This window comes from Bubalus bubalis, chromosome X (genome assembly GCF_019923935.1).
Source record: "Bubalus bubalis isolate 160015118507 breed Murrah chromosome X, NDDB_SH_1, whole genome shotgun sequence".
Lineage (NCBI taxonomy): Eukaryota > Metazoa > Chordata > Mammalia > Artiodactyla > Bovidae > Bubalus > Bubalus bubalis.
Genome location: NC_059181.1, coordinates 83,941,536 through 83,956,351, shown reverse-complemented (window position 1 = coordinate 83,956,351; position 14,816 = coordinate 83,941,536). Strand labels below are relative to the sequence as shown.

The following is a 14,816-nucleotide window of genomic DNA, read 5'->3' as shown; positions in this document are numbered from 1 at the left end:
AACTTGCTGTGGTTGGAGTGTTTACACAACCCATATCTTCTATTTTTGCCTCAGACACCTTTCTCTGGGTCTCCACGACCCAAGTTTTGAACAGTGAACCCCTATCATTTTAGTTGCTTCTAGACTAATTGCTTTTAGGGTAAAGATTCTACTTTCAGCCTTGAGAAAGGCAAATGCACAACAGATGTGGATATTCCTCAGCTAATTAAATATAAAAAAATAAGAGAATAATCTCCAAAAATATTGCCTTGTGTTATCTATGTCCAAGTAAGCAGATGGGAAGAGCTTAGTCTTAGAGATATTTGTATCACTCTAAATGAGTACTATTTGTGTGTGTGTGTGTGTGTGTGTGAGAGAGAGAGAGAGAGAGAGTGTGTGTGTGTGTGTGTGTACCTGGTTGAAAATAAACCCAATATCTATTCAATCATATATCTCATGGGATAACAAGGAATACAAAAATATATAAACATTAAGAATTTTCTATTCTAATTAATCTCCCAAACTTTTGAAACCTAACTCTAATGAGTAACATGTTACTGGTTCAAGTACTTTTACTGGTTTAGGGCTGGTAAAAGACCTCAAAATTCTTTTGATACCAATACTATCATTGAGCAGCAACATAAAACAAAGCATGGCTTTAACCCTCCATGATTCAAAGATCATCTCTTGGAAAAAAATTATGAATGTTGAAGACTTAACTGTGATTTCTAGGTTTATCTTCCTAAAACACTACTTTGACTATATAATGGTATCATTTTCTGATCAAAAAAATATCCTCAGTAGGTTCCCATGTAAGACTGTCTATAATCAGCCCCCACCTCATCTTTACTGAGCATCTACCTCCTATCCAACTATCTTAGCTACTCTACAATGAAATCCCTTTGACCTCCTTACTCTTCAGTGAACCTGTGGCTCCCATTCTTGCTTCCATGGTTCTGCTCATATTATTCTTCTGAAATTACCTTCCCATCTCCCACACCTCAGAACTCCTGTATGACTATGAAAAACATTCAGTTTTTCCTCTTCTACAAAGCCTTCTTCAAGTACTCTTACATATTTCTTATTGCCTAAAGGACTTAGGTCCTTATAGTCAAAACTGCGGTTTTTCTAGTAGTTACATACAGATGTGAGAGTTGGACAATAAAGAAGGCTGAGTGCCAAAGAATTGGTATTTTTGAATTGTGATGCTGGAGAAGCCTCTTGAGAGTCCCGTGGACTGCAAGGAGATCCAAATCAGTCCATCCTAAAGGAGATCAGTCCTGAATATTCATTGGAAGGACTGATGCTGAAGCTGAAGCTCCAGTACTTTGGCCACCTGATGTGAAGTGCCGACTAATTGGAAAAGACCTTGATCCTGGGAAAGACTGAAGGCAAAAGGAGTAGAGGGTGGCACAGGATGAGATGGTTAGACAGCATTACCAACTCAATGGACATGAACTTGAGCAAACTCCAGGAGATAGTGGAGGACAGGGAAGTCTGGCATGCTGTAGTCCATGGGGTCGCAAAGAGTCAGACATGACTTAGCGACTGCACAATTAAAGGACTTAGCATCCTGTAGCCTTAGAGATGTATAGGACTTCATCTATTTTGAAAATTTGTCCAACAGTTCCATTTAACAGGTGGAGAAACCAAGGCTCAGAGAGGGCAAGGAGCCATTCACTCACATAATCAGTTGACGAGAGCTAACACCCTGAATTCCAGATTTCCCTGCTCCCAAATAAGTGTATTCATTCTATAAGGACCTGTCCTTTTTATTATTTGTGTTATTCATGGATGTATCACCATGATCTATAACAGTACCTGATACATAATAGTCACTCAATAAATACTCATCAAATGATGGAATTAGGAGATCTTCTTTGACCACCTATTTAAAATTTCAAATACCCTCTGATACTTCTTACCACCATCTTTGATTTTCCATTCTAAGACTCAAGAGTATCTTGTGGTATATGTATTTTATTTCTTGTCTGCTTTCTCCCACTAAAATTCTCCTATGAGAACAAGGGTTTTTGTCTATCATGTTCCCTGATGTAACCAACCCCAGCACCTAGACCAGGGCTGGGCATGTAGTTAGTACATACTCAATTTCTTGAATGAATGAATACTAAAATACTTTACAATATTTTCTGCTGTTAAATGTTTCCTGAACCTGCCTCGTTTCCCTAAAGAGAATGCAAATCCCTAAAGAGACCATGTCTCAGACCTCCTTCTGTGTTGCCTACATCACTGGTTCTCAAAGTGTGGTCTCCAGATCAGCAACATCAGCATAAATTGGGAACTTACTAGAAATGCAATATTTTGGATCCCACCCCATACCTAGTAAGTCAGAAGCTCTGGGGTGGGGGTCAGTGATCTGGTACACATCAGATGCTCAGTTTATTCACTGAATTGAACTTCAAACATACAGAATTAAGTGCTTAGCCAATAGCAGACTTACCTCTTCCTGGTTATTCCATGTCTGAGTAAAGATAGACAAAGACCACATGCAGACTCTTTGGAAACCATAACTAACCTTGTAAAAGTGAAGATGCTTGCACCTTTGCTTATATCAAAAAATAATGCCTAAGTCACAATGGCCATCATTAAAAAGTCTACAAATATTAAACATTGGAGAGGATGTGGAGAAAAGGGAACCCTCTTATACAGTTGATGGGAATGTAAATTGGTGTAGCCACTATAAAAACCAGTATGGAGGTTCCTCAAAAAACTAAAAATATAGTCGCCATATGATCTAGCAATCTCACTCCTGGGCATTTACCTGGATAAAGCTATAATTTGAGAAGATACATGAAACCCTATGTTCATAGCAGCACTATTTACAATAGTCAAGACATGGAAACAACCTAAATGTCCATCAACAGATGAATGGATAAAGAAGATGAGGTACACATATACAATTGAATATTACTCAGTCATAAAATAAGAATAAAATCATGCCATTTGTGGCAACATGGATGGACCTAGAGATTATCAGACTAAGCAAAATAAGTCAGAAAGAGGAAGACAGATACCATACGATATCACTGTTATGTGAAATACAAAATGCAACACAAACGAACATATTTATGAAACAGAAATAGATTCACAGACGGGGAACAGACTTGTGGTTGCCAAGGCGGAGGGAGCTAGGGGACAGAAAGATTGGGATTTTGAGATTAGCAGATACAAACAGTATATATAGGGTGGATAAACAACAAAGTTCTACTGTATATCATGGGGTACTATATCCAATATCTTAAGATAAACCATGAAAAGAATGTGAAAAGGAATATATGCTGTGCTGTGCTTAGTTGCTCAGTCATGTCCGACTCTGTGACCCTATGGACTGTAGCCTGCCAGACTCCTCTGTCCATGCGATTCTCCAGGCAAGAATACTGGAATGGGTTCCTCTTCCAGTGGATCTTCCACACCCAGGGATTGAACCCAGGTCTCCTGCATTGCAGGTGGATTCTTTACCATCTGAGCCATGACTATAACTGAATCACTTTGCTGTATAGCAGAAATTAGCACAACATTGTAAATCAACTGTAAATCACCTTTAATAACATTTTTAAAAAAGAAAAAAGTAACTCCCCAAAGTCAGTTAACATATATTGAATGCTTCTTGGGTAGAGAACTTGATACTAAGTCAGAAGGAGAAGGGAAATCAGGGCTGGACCCTTCCCTCAAGACATTTACAACCAGTTTGGAGGTGACAGGTAACCAATATGGAAATCAGATGAACCTAAACACACAAACAGAGTAACAACTGGAAAGGCAAATGGAATATATATGCTTAGGAGATATCAATTGTGTGGAGTGAACAGTCAGATGTAATCATGGAAACCGTCCCCAAAGAATTGTTAAGTCATGTTTTTAGAAGTAGATATTGCAGGGTATAAGGGCTTCCTTGGTGCCTTAGAAGTAAAGAATCCACCTGCAATGCAGGGTTCGATCCCTGGGTCAGGAAGATCCCCTGGAGAAGGAAAGGGCAACTCACTCCAGTATTCTTAGCTGGAAATCCCATGGACAGAGGAGCCTGGCAGGCTACAGTCCATGGGGTCACAAAAGAGTCGGACATGACTAAGCAACTAAACACAACAACTGCAGGTTATAAACAGACAGTCACATGGACAGAAGGGATTGCCAACTGGAGGAAATGGCATTTGTAAAGGATTGGAGTTTTGGAAATAGAAAGTCACATAGTGGACACAGCAAGCAAGGTGTGGCTTGAGTGGAAGCTTCAGAAGTGAAACGAGAGAAATAGGGCTGGTGGAGAGAGAAAAAAGGAGGGAGAGAGGGGGATGGGTTGTTGAGATAACAGGGTTGTAAATATTTCTCGTGAAACTTCAAAGAGAGACTAAAGCATTCACATTTGATTGTGTTACCATTTTTTATGTAGAGGTGTCTATGGTAAAAGTAATATTTGTGGAAGCTTATCCTGGCAAGGGGGTGTTGACTGGTTGGGGAGCAATTAGAATCTGGGAGGCCAACCAGGAGGCTGTTGTAGTAATATGTAATAGGCCATGAGAATTGAGAAAACAGCAAAGAAGGGGTGAATCATACTACTGCAGATAACAGGTAAATGATAAGACCCTGAGGGAAGATTTGATAATGGAAGAGGAAGGCAAAGGAGAAAGTATAAAATGACACTAGGGTTGCAAGTCAGGAGAGCTGGGGTATGACACTGCTCTTGACAGTGACTGAGTGGGGATGCACTTGGATTTACTTGTTACATTTTGGCTGGCAGTGCTGGGTCAAAGTCATGTCCTGAGCCAAATGAAAATATGGGACCAGAGAGAAGATTTGAAACCAGGAAAGATTTGCCAGCAAAATGGCAAAACAAAATGTAAATGCTATAGTATGTGGTTTCAAGCCGAATGGAAGCAGCCAAAAGAGAACAAATTACAAAAGAAAAATGAGAGACTAGCTCTCCTCATCATGTGCCCTTTCTAAATGTAGATTTAATGATTGGTATTGACATGAAATGTTTATTCAGTATGACCTTCTAAGAAGTTCAAGTTATTATACTTAGACCCTAGAGTCTTAAAAAGGCTTTTATTTATTTTTTTTTAATTTTTTTTAAATTTTTTTAAAAAGGCTTTTAAAGAGTGTCTTTAAATACTTAATAGTCCAGACAGAATCTTAAAGCAATCTTAAATAGGCAGAGAGGCAAGATGGCAAAGCAATGAGACAAGTCAATTATCATGCAGACTATTAAATATGCTGTAATACAAGTTCAGATGAATGTGGCATAACCACCTAAGCATTTGCAGACAGTTACATGTACCTAAATTTGAATGATTTCACTTCATTTAAAACTACTGGAGCCATTACTTGTGTGTATGTGTGTGTGTGTGTGTGTGTGTGTGTTCATGTCTGTATTCTCAAGTAGGAACTACAAACTACTGGTATTTTTGTTGTCTTTGAGCTTTCAAAATCTTCAAAATGGCATTCTCTATGCTAGAATGCTCTATTGTTGTTGCTATTTAGTCGCTCAGTCATGTCTGACTCTTTTGCAACCCCATGGACTGAAGCCCAGCAGGCTCCTCTATCCATGGGATTCTCCAGGTCAAGAATACTGGAGTGGGTTGCCATTCCTTTCTCCAAGTGATCTTCCTAACTGAGGAATCAACCCTTGTCTCCTACTTGGCAGGCGGATTCTTTACCACTGAGCTACTTGGGAAGCCCAGAATGTTCTATAAGTAGCCCCTAAAGGTTTCAACATTTTAATTATTCTATATATGAAACAAAGCTAAATAGTTAAATTTGAATTATCTTCTTAGATGTTCACATCAGTGGTGTTTTAGACTGGGGTGGGGTCTATCTAGAGAGCTGAAAATAGGTTTGTCCATTTACAATCTTAAATATTTCACCTTAGATGTATCTAAGAGACAAGGACATAAAAGAAAAAAGTAGGCACCAAAGCCCCCAAAACCTATTTCTTTGCCTTTTTCCTTAATTCACTGGACAAATTATCTTGAGTAAGAGGAAGCTTCTTTTTTCAGCCAAGGCTTTAAAAAAAAAAAAAAACAGTGATTCTAATGGAGACAGATGGATCCTAGTTAATTCCGAGAAGCACCAAGATGTAATTTTAACCAATTTTTAAAACCAAAATGAAAAACAACTCTAGTGTACTGTATGTCAAACAATATTCATTTAACCTTAAAAGCCACATGTGTTGTTTATTCAAACCTCAATTATACTCTGAGTGGTACCCTATGGAGATGGAATGGCTTGGCTTTCTGGTAATGAGAGAAATGGAGAACAAGCATTTGAAAAATGGTCAAGAGCTAGGCTAAAATTCAGACTGTTTATAACTCCCATCGCTCCTATTAATCTCTGATTGGTCAGAGCAGGTCACAGAAGTAAACCTTGTCTTCTCAAAAGGACCAAGTGTACAATGAGATTATGAGATACCCATGAAGATAAACCTCAGACAGCAAAACTACGCCAGCATGTGGCCACTTCTGAACCACACTCATCACAAATAGGGTGCCCATAGATTCTCATTTAACTGGGACAGCTCAGTTTTATGTCTGTTTTGCTGGCAGGCATAATTGTTAAGATTGCTTCTTTCACTTTCAAAAGTGTCTTGGTTGGGATGATAAATTCCATGGTTACTCTAATCATAAGGCAAATAGAAATTGTAAATGAATTTCCAAGACAAGGGGAAATGATCTCCATGACAAGGAAAACTGATCTCTGTATTTTCCGAAGAACACATTGAAATCAGCAGAATCAAGGCAATAACTAAGGGTTTTTGAGGAAAAGTGGGAGTAAGTAGAGGAAAAAAACTTATTGTGAAATCTCCAGGTAACTATGTACCAGGTTCCCTGGTGGGCCACTTTATAACCAGTGTTCAACACCCAAGCTGGAGATGAAAAAGAGAATGGAAGCAGATGACTTGGTTGGGGGGGGTGGGGAGCTACTGCCAAATATCTAATTCTACAAATTTGTTGGTGAGGGAGCAAGTGTGCTCTAGTGTCTCATAAGGTGGACAGTCATTTTTTAAAAACTTCTTATTTTGTATTGGGGTATAGCCCATTAACAAACAATGGTGTGACAGTTTCAGATGAACAGTGAAGGGACTCAGCCATACATATACATAATATCCATTCTCCCCCAAGCCCCACTCCCATCCAGGCTGAGACATAACATTGAGCAGAGTCCCCTGTACTATACAGTAGGTCCTTGTTGGTTATCCATTTTAAATATAGCAGTGGGCACATGCCCATCCTAAACTCCCTAACCATCCCTTCCCCCAACCCTTCCCCCCTGGGAAGCATAAGCTCATTCTCTAAGTCTGTGAGTCTGTTTCTGTTTTGTAAATGAGTTCATTTGTATCATTTCTTTTTAGATACCACATATGAGGGATGTCATATATCTTTCTTTGACTTATTTCACTCAGTATGACAATCTCTAAGTCCATCAATGTTGCATCAAATGGCATTATTTCATTCTTTGTAATGGCTGAGTAATATTCCACTGTATATGTACCACATCTTCTTTATCCATTACTCTTGGACAGTCCTTTTTTTTTTTTTTAGAAAATACCTTGCTGTCAAATAAAGCACTTAATTGTTTGAGCTGTCAATTTTAAGCTCTTAGCACTTTAAACAAAATACCTGCTCGAGAAATACTAAGACACAGACAAGGAGGGAACTCCTGCCACCAGTGGTAAGCCAAATCAGAAGGGGAGTACAAAAGTATTATCCAGAAAAATCAGAAATGTCTGTTTTTTTTTTTTTTTTAAAACTGTATTGTGAGAATGTGCATGTGTTTGCAGGAAGGCATCATAAAAGAGGGAATAATGAAACTTAGACATGGCCCATGACCCACATTCTGCTCTTTCAGTGGAGATGTGATTAAACAGATCAACGTTTATGGTTAGAAATGGGGTCTTTACATCCCAGGGTAGTCCCAATGACTCTTCTGGAAGTGTTAGTATATCTAGCCGTTGGGAACAGAGAAATCACAAAGTCTGCTCCTCCCAGTAGCCTCAGACTTAAGAGTCCCTGAAGTTGCTTCACACCCTCAACCTGAGAGGCAGCATAGTAATAATGGCAAAGAAAACAGCCTGGAGTCAGACCGCCTGGGTCCAAATCCTGACTCTGCCCCTTCTCACCTGTGTGACTTTGAGCACATGAATGAACCCATCTGTGCTTCAGTTTCCTTCTTTATAAAATGGAGACAATAATACCTACCCATATGGTTGTAAGGATGAAATGAATTAGTATATGCAAAGAGCTTAGGACAGTACCTAGCACACTGTGTTATATGTGTTAGCTATTATCCACCCTCCCTCTTCTTCCTATCCTTTCCCTCTATTTCTTCTTTCTTCTTCTCAAGAGTAGCCCACACATGGGGAAAACCCAACTTAAGGAGCCTTCACACGTGTGCTTCCCAATGGCTCAGAGGGTAAAGAATCCGCCTGCGATGCAGGAGACACAGGAGACATGGGTTTGATCCTTGGGTCAGGAAGATTCCCTGGAGGAAAGCATGGCTACTCACTCTAGTATTACTGCCTGGAGAATCCCATGGACAGAGGAGCCTGGTGGGCTACAGTCTATGGGGTTGCAAAGAGTCAGACACGACTGAGTGACTAAGCACACACGCACAAGTGTGCAATGTATTTAACAAAAGAAAGCACCTGTATTTTTTAAAAAATGAAGCCCAACAGAGAAAATTTATGTCCACGCATAGAAAGGGAATAATTTCATTTCTAAAGCCAGGGTCCTGGAGACACCAAAAAATAAAAATGGCTGCAGACAGCCATTTTTCATTCCTTCAGCTCGTTCCTTCTAAATTAATGATTAGATTCTCTCATCATTATGCTAGTACCTTCTCCCTTTTCATTTTTATTTAGAAAAGGAGTCTGCATTTTAATTAAACCTCTTTTTCTCTCTTTGCTTAAAGTAATGCATGAGAGGACAGATAACTGCTCCTATGAGAGGCAGTGCAAATTACATAGTCATAAAGTTGAGTGGTAAAAATTCAAGTACCCAAATAGAGTCCTGTGCTACCACCTTCAAAAATGGAAAATAACGAGCAGGGTGGAAGAAGGAAACTTAGTGATCTACCATTGTTTACTGCCTGGTTAACCTGGAAATGAAAAGCAATCAGTTGAGGGTCCTTCTTCTTTCCATGAATACCACTTTGGCTTCCTGGCCCCATCCAAAGAGGACTGGACTACCTGGTGGGAGCAGAAGACGTGGGTCTGACTTTAGTGGCCAAAAACAAGGAAAAAGTGGATGGAGTCATTTCAACAATTAGCTTATACCAACTGGATAATTATATCAAATGTTCACTTTGCCTGGGCCATGGAGACCTGGACTTTATAAATTCTTACAGTTACAGTGTAGTGTTCGAATATGATTCCTCTGCCTAACATCACTCTTCTTTTTGATGTTTCTTTTTCCTCTGTTTATACTGTCAGTTAACAAATCAGATTAACTTCCACAATCGTTGAAGTCTTAAGTGTTCACGAAGTCTATTCTAATGAGAGTAATGGGCATACCCAGTAATGTGTTTCTGAGCAGTCATGGTATATCCCTTGAAGCAGTCAGAAGGACAAGGCTGAAAGAAGAGTGGCTTTAACCACCCATGAAGAAATAATTGCTCTGAAATGCTTCACTGGGAATTTCTTATTTTTATTGTAGAACCAGACTCATAATACACATGAAAAACCCTCCAGCCCAGCAATGGGATGGGGCATTATTGACCTTGACAGGATACCCCAGATGGCCAGTTAGGAATCATCACTATTAATTTGTTAAACTCAGTATGAAATTCAATGCTGTCCCATCCACTGTCTGAGGGCTTTCTGTCTAAAAGAAACATTCTAGACATAAAAGACACGCCAAGAAGGAACATGACGACTTCAGAGGACTGGGAGTCCTGGGATTGTCAGCAAGGATGTGAAGATGAATTCTGACCACAGGGGATGGAAAGAGAACAAAAACCACCTGAAAGTTTCCATGGAAGAAGAGAGCTTCCAGTTGGTGTTTAGAAGAGGAGCAGTAGACAAGGATAGAAAATCTCTAAGATAGTCCCATGTTCATGAACATGAATGATTCACTTTTGAAAAGGAATTGCTAGTGGTGGTCAAACTCTTCTACAGCTATGAAAAGATCGAGTGTTTCAATACATTTTGAAGTTTAGGCGAGAACATACAATCACAAAAATTATTGAGTTATTTTTAATTTTTTTAAGGCAGTGTTTTGCATTAGCAATGCTTCCTTCCTACCATTATGACCAGGAGATGGGAGTGTTTCTGCAGAAAATGTGGGCAAAAAGAAAATGAGATCCTGACTGATATGTAAGGATCTATATTTAGAGTTGTTATTTTCTCTCGTTTCCTTTGATTTCGAAAACTTTGAAAATTTTGGTAGATTTTTATGATATTAAAAAAATGAAATAGCTCATATACCACTTCCCTCAAGATCTCTGGGCTCAGCAAAGATGGCGTCTGAGGTGTAATTTTGCTGCTTTTTGGAAATAGAAATCAAGAGTCTTAGGTAAAATGGCAGATGCCTTGAACACTGACAAATTGCTTTTAAACAATTGCTTCCAGTTTCAGTTACCATGAAGGAGTTAGTAAAAATATCTCAATTTCATAAAAAGAGATTCAATTTTCACCTGGGCTAACTGGAGATGTATTGGATAAATGAGCTTGGGTTGAGTAAGTTGTAAGGTCAGTCATTTCTCCTGCCTCCCTAGGCAGGACTACACTTTAAGTGCTTGCCAAAAGCTTTACATAACTGTGGCTCTCTTTCCTATTAGCAAATACATCACAAGTTATATGCTTAGTACTATGCTAGGGGCAAAAGAGGAAGAAGATGGTCCTTTCCTCATAGAACTTCCCAGTTGAGGAGCCAAGACCCATTAAACAGTGAATAATAATGTGAAAATGTCAAAGTATTAGTCACTCAATTGTGTCCAACTCTTTGTGACTCCATAGACTATAACCCACCAGGCTCCTCTGTCCATGGAATTCTCCAGGCACGAATACTGGAGTGGGTTTCCATTTCCTTTTCCAGGGGATCTTCCTGACCCAGGGATCAAACCTGGGTCTCCTGCTGCTGCTCCTACAACCTGACCAAGCCCTGGAAGTGGTCAAAGAAGGAGACCAATGAGGACTAGAATGATCAGGTAAGGCTATTTAAATGAGATGCATGCAGCACTCTTTACTATAGCCAGAACACAGAAGCAACCTAGATGTCTATCGACAGGTGAATGAATAAAGAAGATGGGGTATAGATATACAATGGAATATTACTCAGCCATAAAAAGAAATGAATTTCAGTCAGTTCTAATGAGATGGATGAACCTAGACCCTGTTATACAGAGTGAAATAAGTTAAAAAGAGAAAAATAAATATCATATATTAATGCATATATACAGAATCTAGAAAAATAGTATTGATGCAGGGAAGGAATGGAGACACAGATGTACAGAACAGACTTGTGGACACAAATCCCCCACACAAGACGGGGAGGGAGAGAGTGGGACGAATGGACAAAGTAGAATCAACATATATACACTATCATATCATGTGTAAAATGCATAGCTGGTGAGAAGTTGCTGTATAACACAGGGAGCCCATCCTGGTGCTCTGTGATGACCTAGAGGGGTGCGGGGGGAGGGGAGGGAAGCTCAAGAGACAGGAGATATATGTATAATTATGGCCCATTCACGTTGTTGTATGGCAGAAACTAACACAACATTGTAAAAATTAAAATAATAATAATAATAATAAAAGAGCTGCAACTTCAGCTGGGGTCTTGAAAGATGGGAAGGATCCTAATTGATAAAAGAGGGGTAGGAAACTCTTCCAAGCTTGTGGGGAGTAAGAGTTAAGAGAGGCACATAACAAGAGGTAGGATCAAGATGGCAGCAGAGGAAGATCCTGAACTCACCTCCCATGGGCATACCAAAACTTCACCTACTTACAGAGCAACCACCTCTGAGAGTGACCTGAAGACTAGCAGAAGATATTTTCCACAACTGAAGATATAAACAAGGAACCACGATGAGACAGGTAAGGGGGTGGAGACTGCCATCTAGTCAGGACCCACACTCTGGCAAGGTGAGAGGGATATAAACATGAATGTCCTGCCTGAGGAGCAAGGGGTCCAAGCTCCACATTGGACCCCTCAGCCCAGGAGTTGTGCACCAGGAAGAAGAGCAAAAGAGCTGGTTTTGAAAACCAGTGGGGTTTACATTCAGGAGAGCTGGAGGGCTGAAGGTGTGTTCAAAAACTCATTCACTCTGAGTAGTAGCAGAGAGGCAGGAGGCAACTGGGACTCCACTGGGAACACAGATGCTGGTGGCAGCCATTTCTGTAAACTCACTCTACTGTGCTGACACTGGCACTGGTAGGCACCATTCTGGAATCCTCCCTCTAGCCTATTACCACTGGGCACTGCCCAATCTACCAGTGTACCCATAGCAGTCATGAGCCACCAGGTCCCACAACCAGGCATGCCTGGGGCCTGCCCTACCCACCAGTGTACCCACAGCATTAAACTCAAAATGTTTTAAATACTTAAATGTAAGACCTGATACCATAAAACTTGTAGAAGAAAACATAGGCAGCATGCTGTTTGACATTAGTCTTAGCAATATTTTTCAGATCAATCTCATTAGGCAAGGGGCTTCCTGGTGGGATATGAGTGAAATAGGCAAAGGGAATGAAGGGGTACAAACTTTCAGTTACAGAATAAGTCACAGAGATATAATGTACCACATAGGGAATATAGTCAATAATATTGTAATAACTTTGCATGGTGATAGATGGTTACTATTTTGGTGATCAATGCATAATGTATATGAATGTTGAACACTTAGAAACAAATATAATATTGCATGTAAAAAAGAAGGGCATATGACAGGGCTGAAGGTGGGGAGGACATGGCAATATTATAAAAAGAGAAGTGCCAGTCTAGAGGAGAAAGTGTGAGTGTTGGTGTTGAAGAAATGAGGATGGGTAGTGAGTTAAGGAACAGTCCAACTGTTTGACAGAGGACCTTTAAAGAAAAGCTACAGAACTCAGATTAGATAATATGGTAAGAAATGGTAAACATGGAACAACATGATCAAGTAGTTCCTTAATATGTGAAGTCTGAACTTGAGTATATGCAGCAGGTACAATGCAAGGACAGTATAGATACTTCTATAAAATAGGGTAAATAGGGTGGCTGGTTTCATGGTGGGATCAGAAGTCACAGATTCTAGGAGGATAGGACTGCCACCAGTTATACCCAGAACTTTTGAGTCAATTCTCCCAAACCCTGGGGGTACAGAGAGCGAAGAGGAATATGGTGTGAGTTGAGGCCAGAGAGATGGTCTTGAGTCTTCCTTCACCTCCCTGAATAGATCAGCCTCTGTCAATTATTAGCTTTTATAACACCTTTCCTTCATAGCATGTGGCATGATTATGATTTCATATTTACTTGTCTCAGTATTTGATACATGTCTATCTTCCTCATTACATTCTACGAGGGCTGGTTCCATGCCTGTTTTGTTCACCATGGTATCTCCAGTACTCACACAGTGCCAGGTACTTAGTGGTTGCAAAACAAATGTTTGTTGAATGAAAGAAGGTAGATATTTATACTTGGGCTATTCTAAACCTAGAAAGGGGCTTCCCAAGCGGTGCTAGTGGTAAAGAGCCCGCCTGCCAGTGCAGGAGACATGAGACGTGGATTTGATCCCTGGGTCTGGAAGATCCCCTTGGAGAAGGGCACAGCAATCCACTCTGGTATTCTTGCCTGGAGAATCCCAGGGACAGAGAAGCCTGGTGGGCTATAGTCCATAGGGTCACATAGAGTCAGACATGACTGAAGCGACTTAGCATGCACACACACAAGTGCTACGTATGTACACCATCTACCAAATGCAGGCTTGGCTCTCAAAATGCCGATAGCTTACCCCATATATGTCTTCCTTGCTTAACGTCTAAGAACATAGCCTTCCCCTTTGCTTTGGCAAGATAGGCAGAAGACAGGAAGCAGAAATGATAAATGGTGGAAAGAAGCTGGGACTGGGTTTGGGTTTAAGGCCTGCCTGCCCAGAATGTGGCCATAGTACAATCTCTGAAGAGTTTTTTTTTTTTTTCCTGCTGATAAAGTTTCCCTTAAGGCTCCAGCGGCTGTGTGCACTATGCTTCCAGTCTAGATGAGGTTTGCTGAAGTGCCAGCAATGACACACCCTGCCAACACTCTCCTGACTGTCCTAGCCTCAAAGACAAGTCTAAACAATTGAGACTGGGGTTGAGATTCAATCCATGGCTAAGATTGCTGTCTGACCCAGGAAGAAAGGCACACATTAGTGTTTGGTGACAGTGCAGAGACTATTTCAATGGGGTCTTTTATATTAAGGTTTGCAAGTTCAGCGCTCAAAAGGTTATTTCTTCTGCAGTATTTTCCCTGCAATTAGGGCGGCCAGCATAGAAGAGAAATGTGTCTGGGTTCCCTGCTGAATGAGTAATATGCTTACACAAGGTATACCTTTGTAAAAACATCATTTCAACAGAAAAAAAAATAACTAGGTGCTTCAAAAATTAACTTCAAAGGAGATTCAATCACATTATATACAACTGAAAGATGTAAAGACATTAAAGACAGAGAAAAAAGCATCAATTTTATGAAAGTGTAAGATTTAGTCTTGAGAGGGGAAGATGAAAGAGAATGGTTTATTTAGGCTGGAGAAGAGATGGCAAAGAGAGAACTTCATGAATTGTCAAGTGTGTGAAGGGGCAGGACATGATCAGTAACAAGTAGCTTTTATCTGTTGCTTCTGAGGACATAACAAAAAGAAAAGAAATTTAA

The 14,816-nt window shown here is 40.1% G+C and overlaps 1 protein-coding gene across 10 annotated transcripts in view; it reads right to left on the bottom strand.

Moving 5' to 3' along the window:
- CHRDL1 (chordin like 1) overlaps positions 1 to 14,816 on the bottom strand; it is a 135,588-nt gene that overhangs the window by 26,235 nt on the left and 94,537 nt on the right. The gene's annotated exons all lie outside the window — the stretch shown is intronic.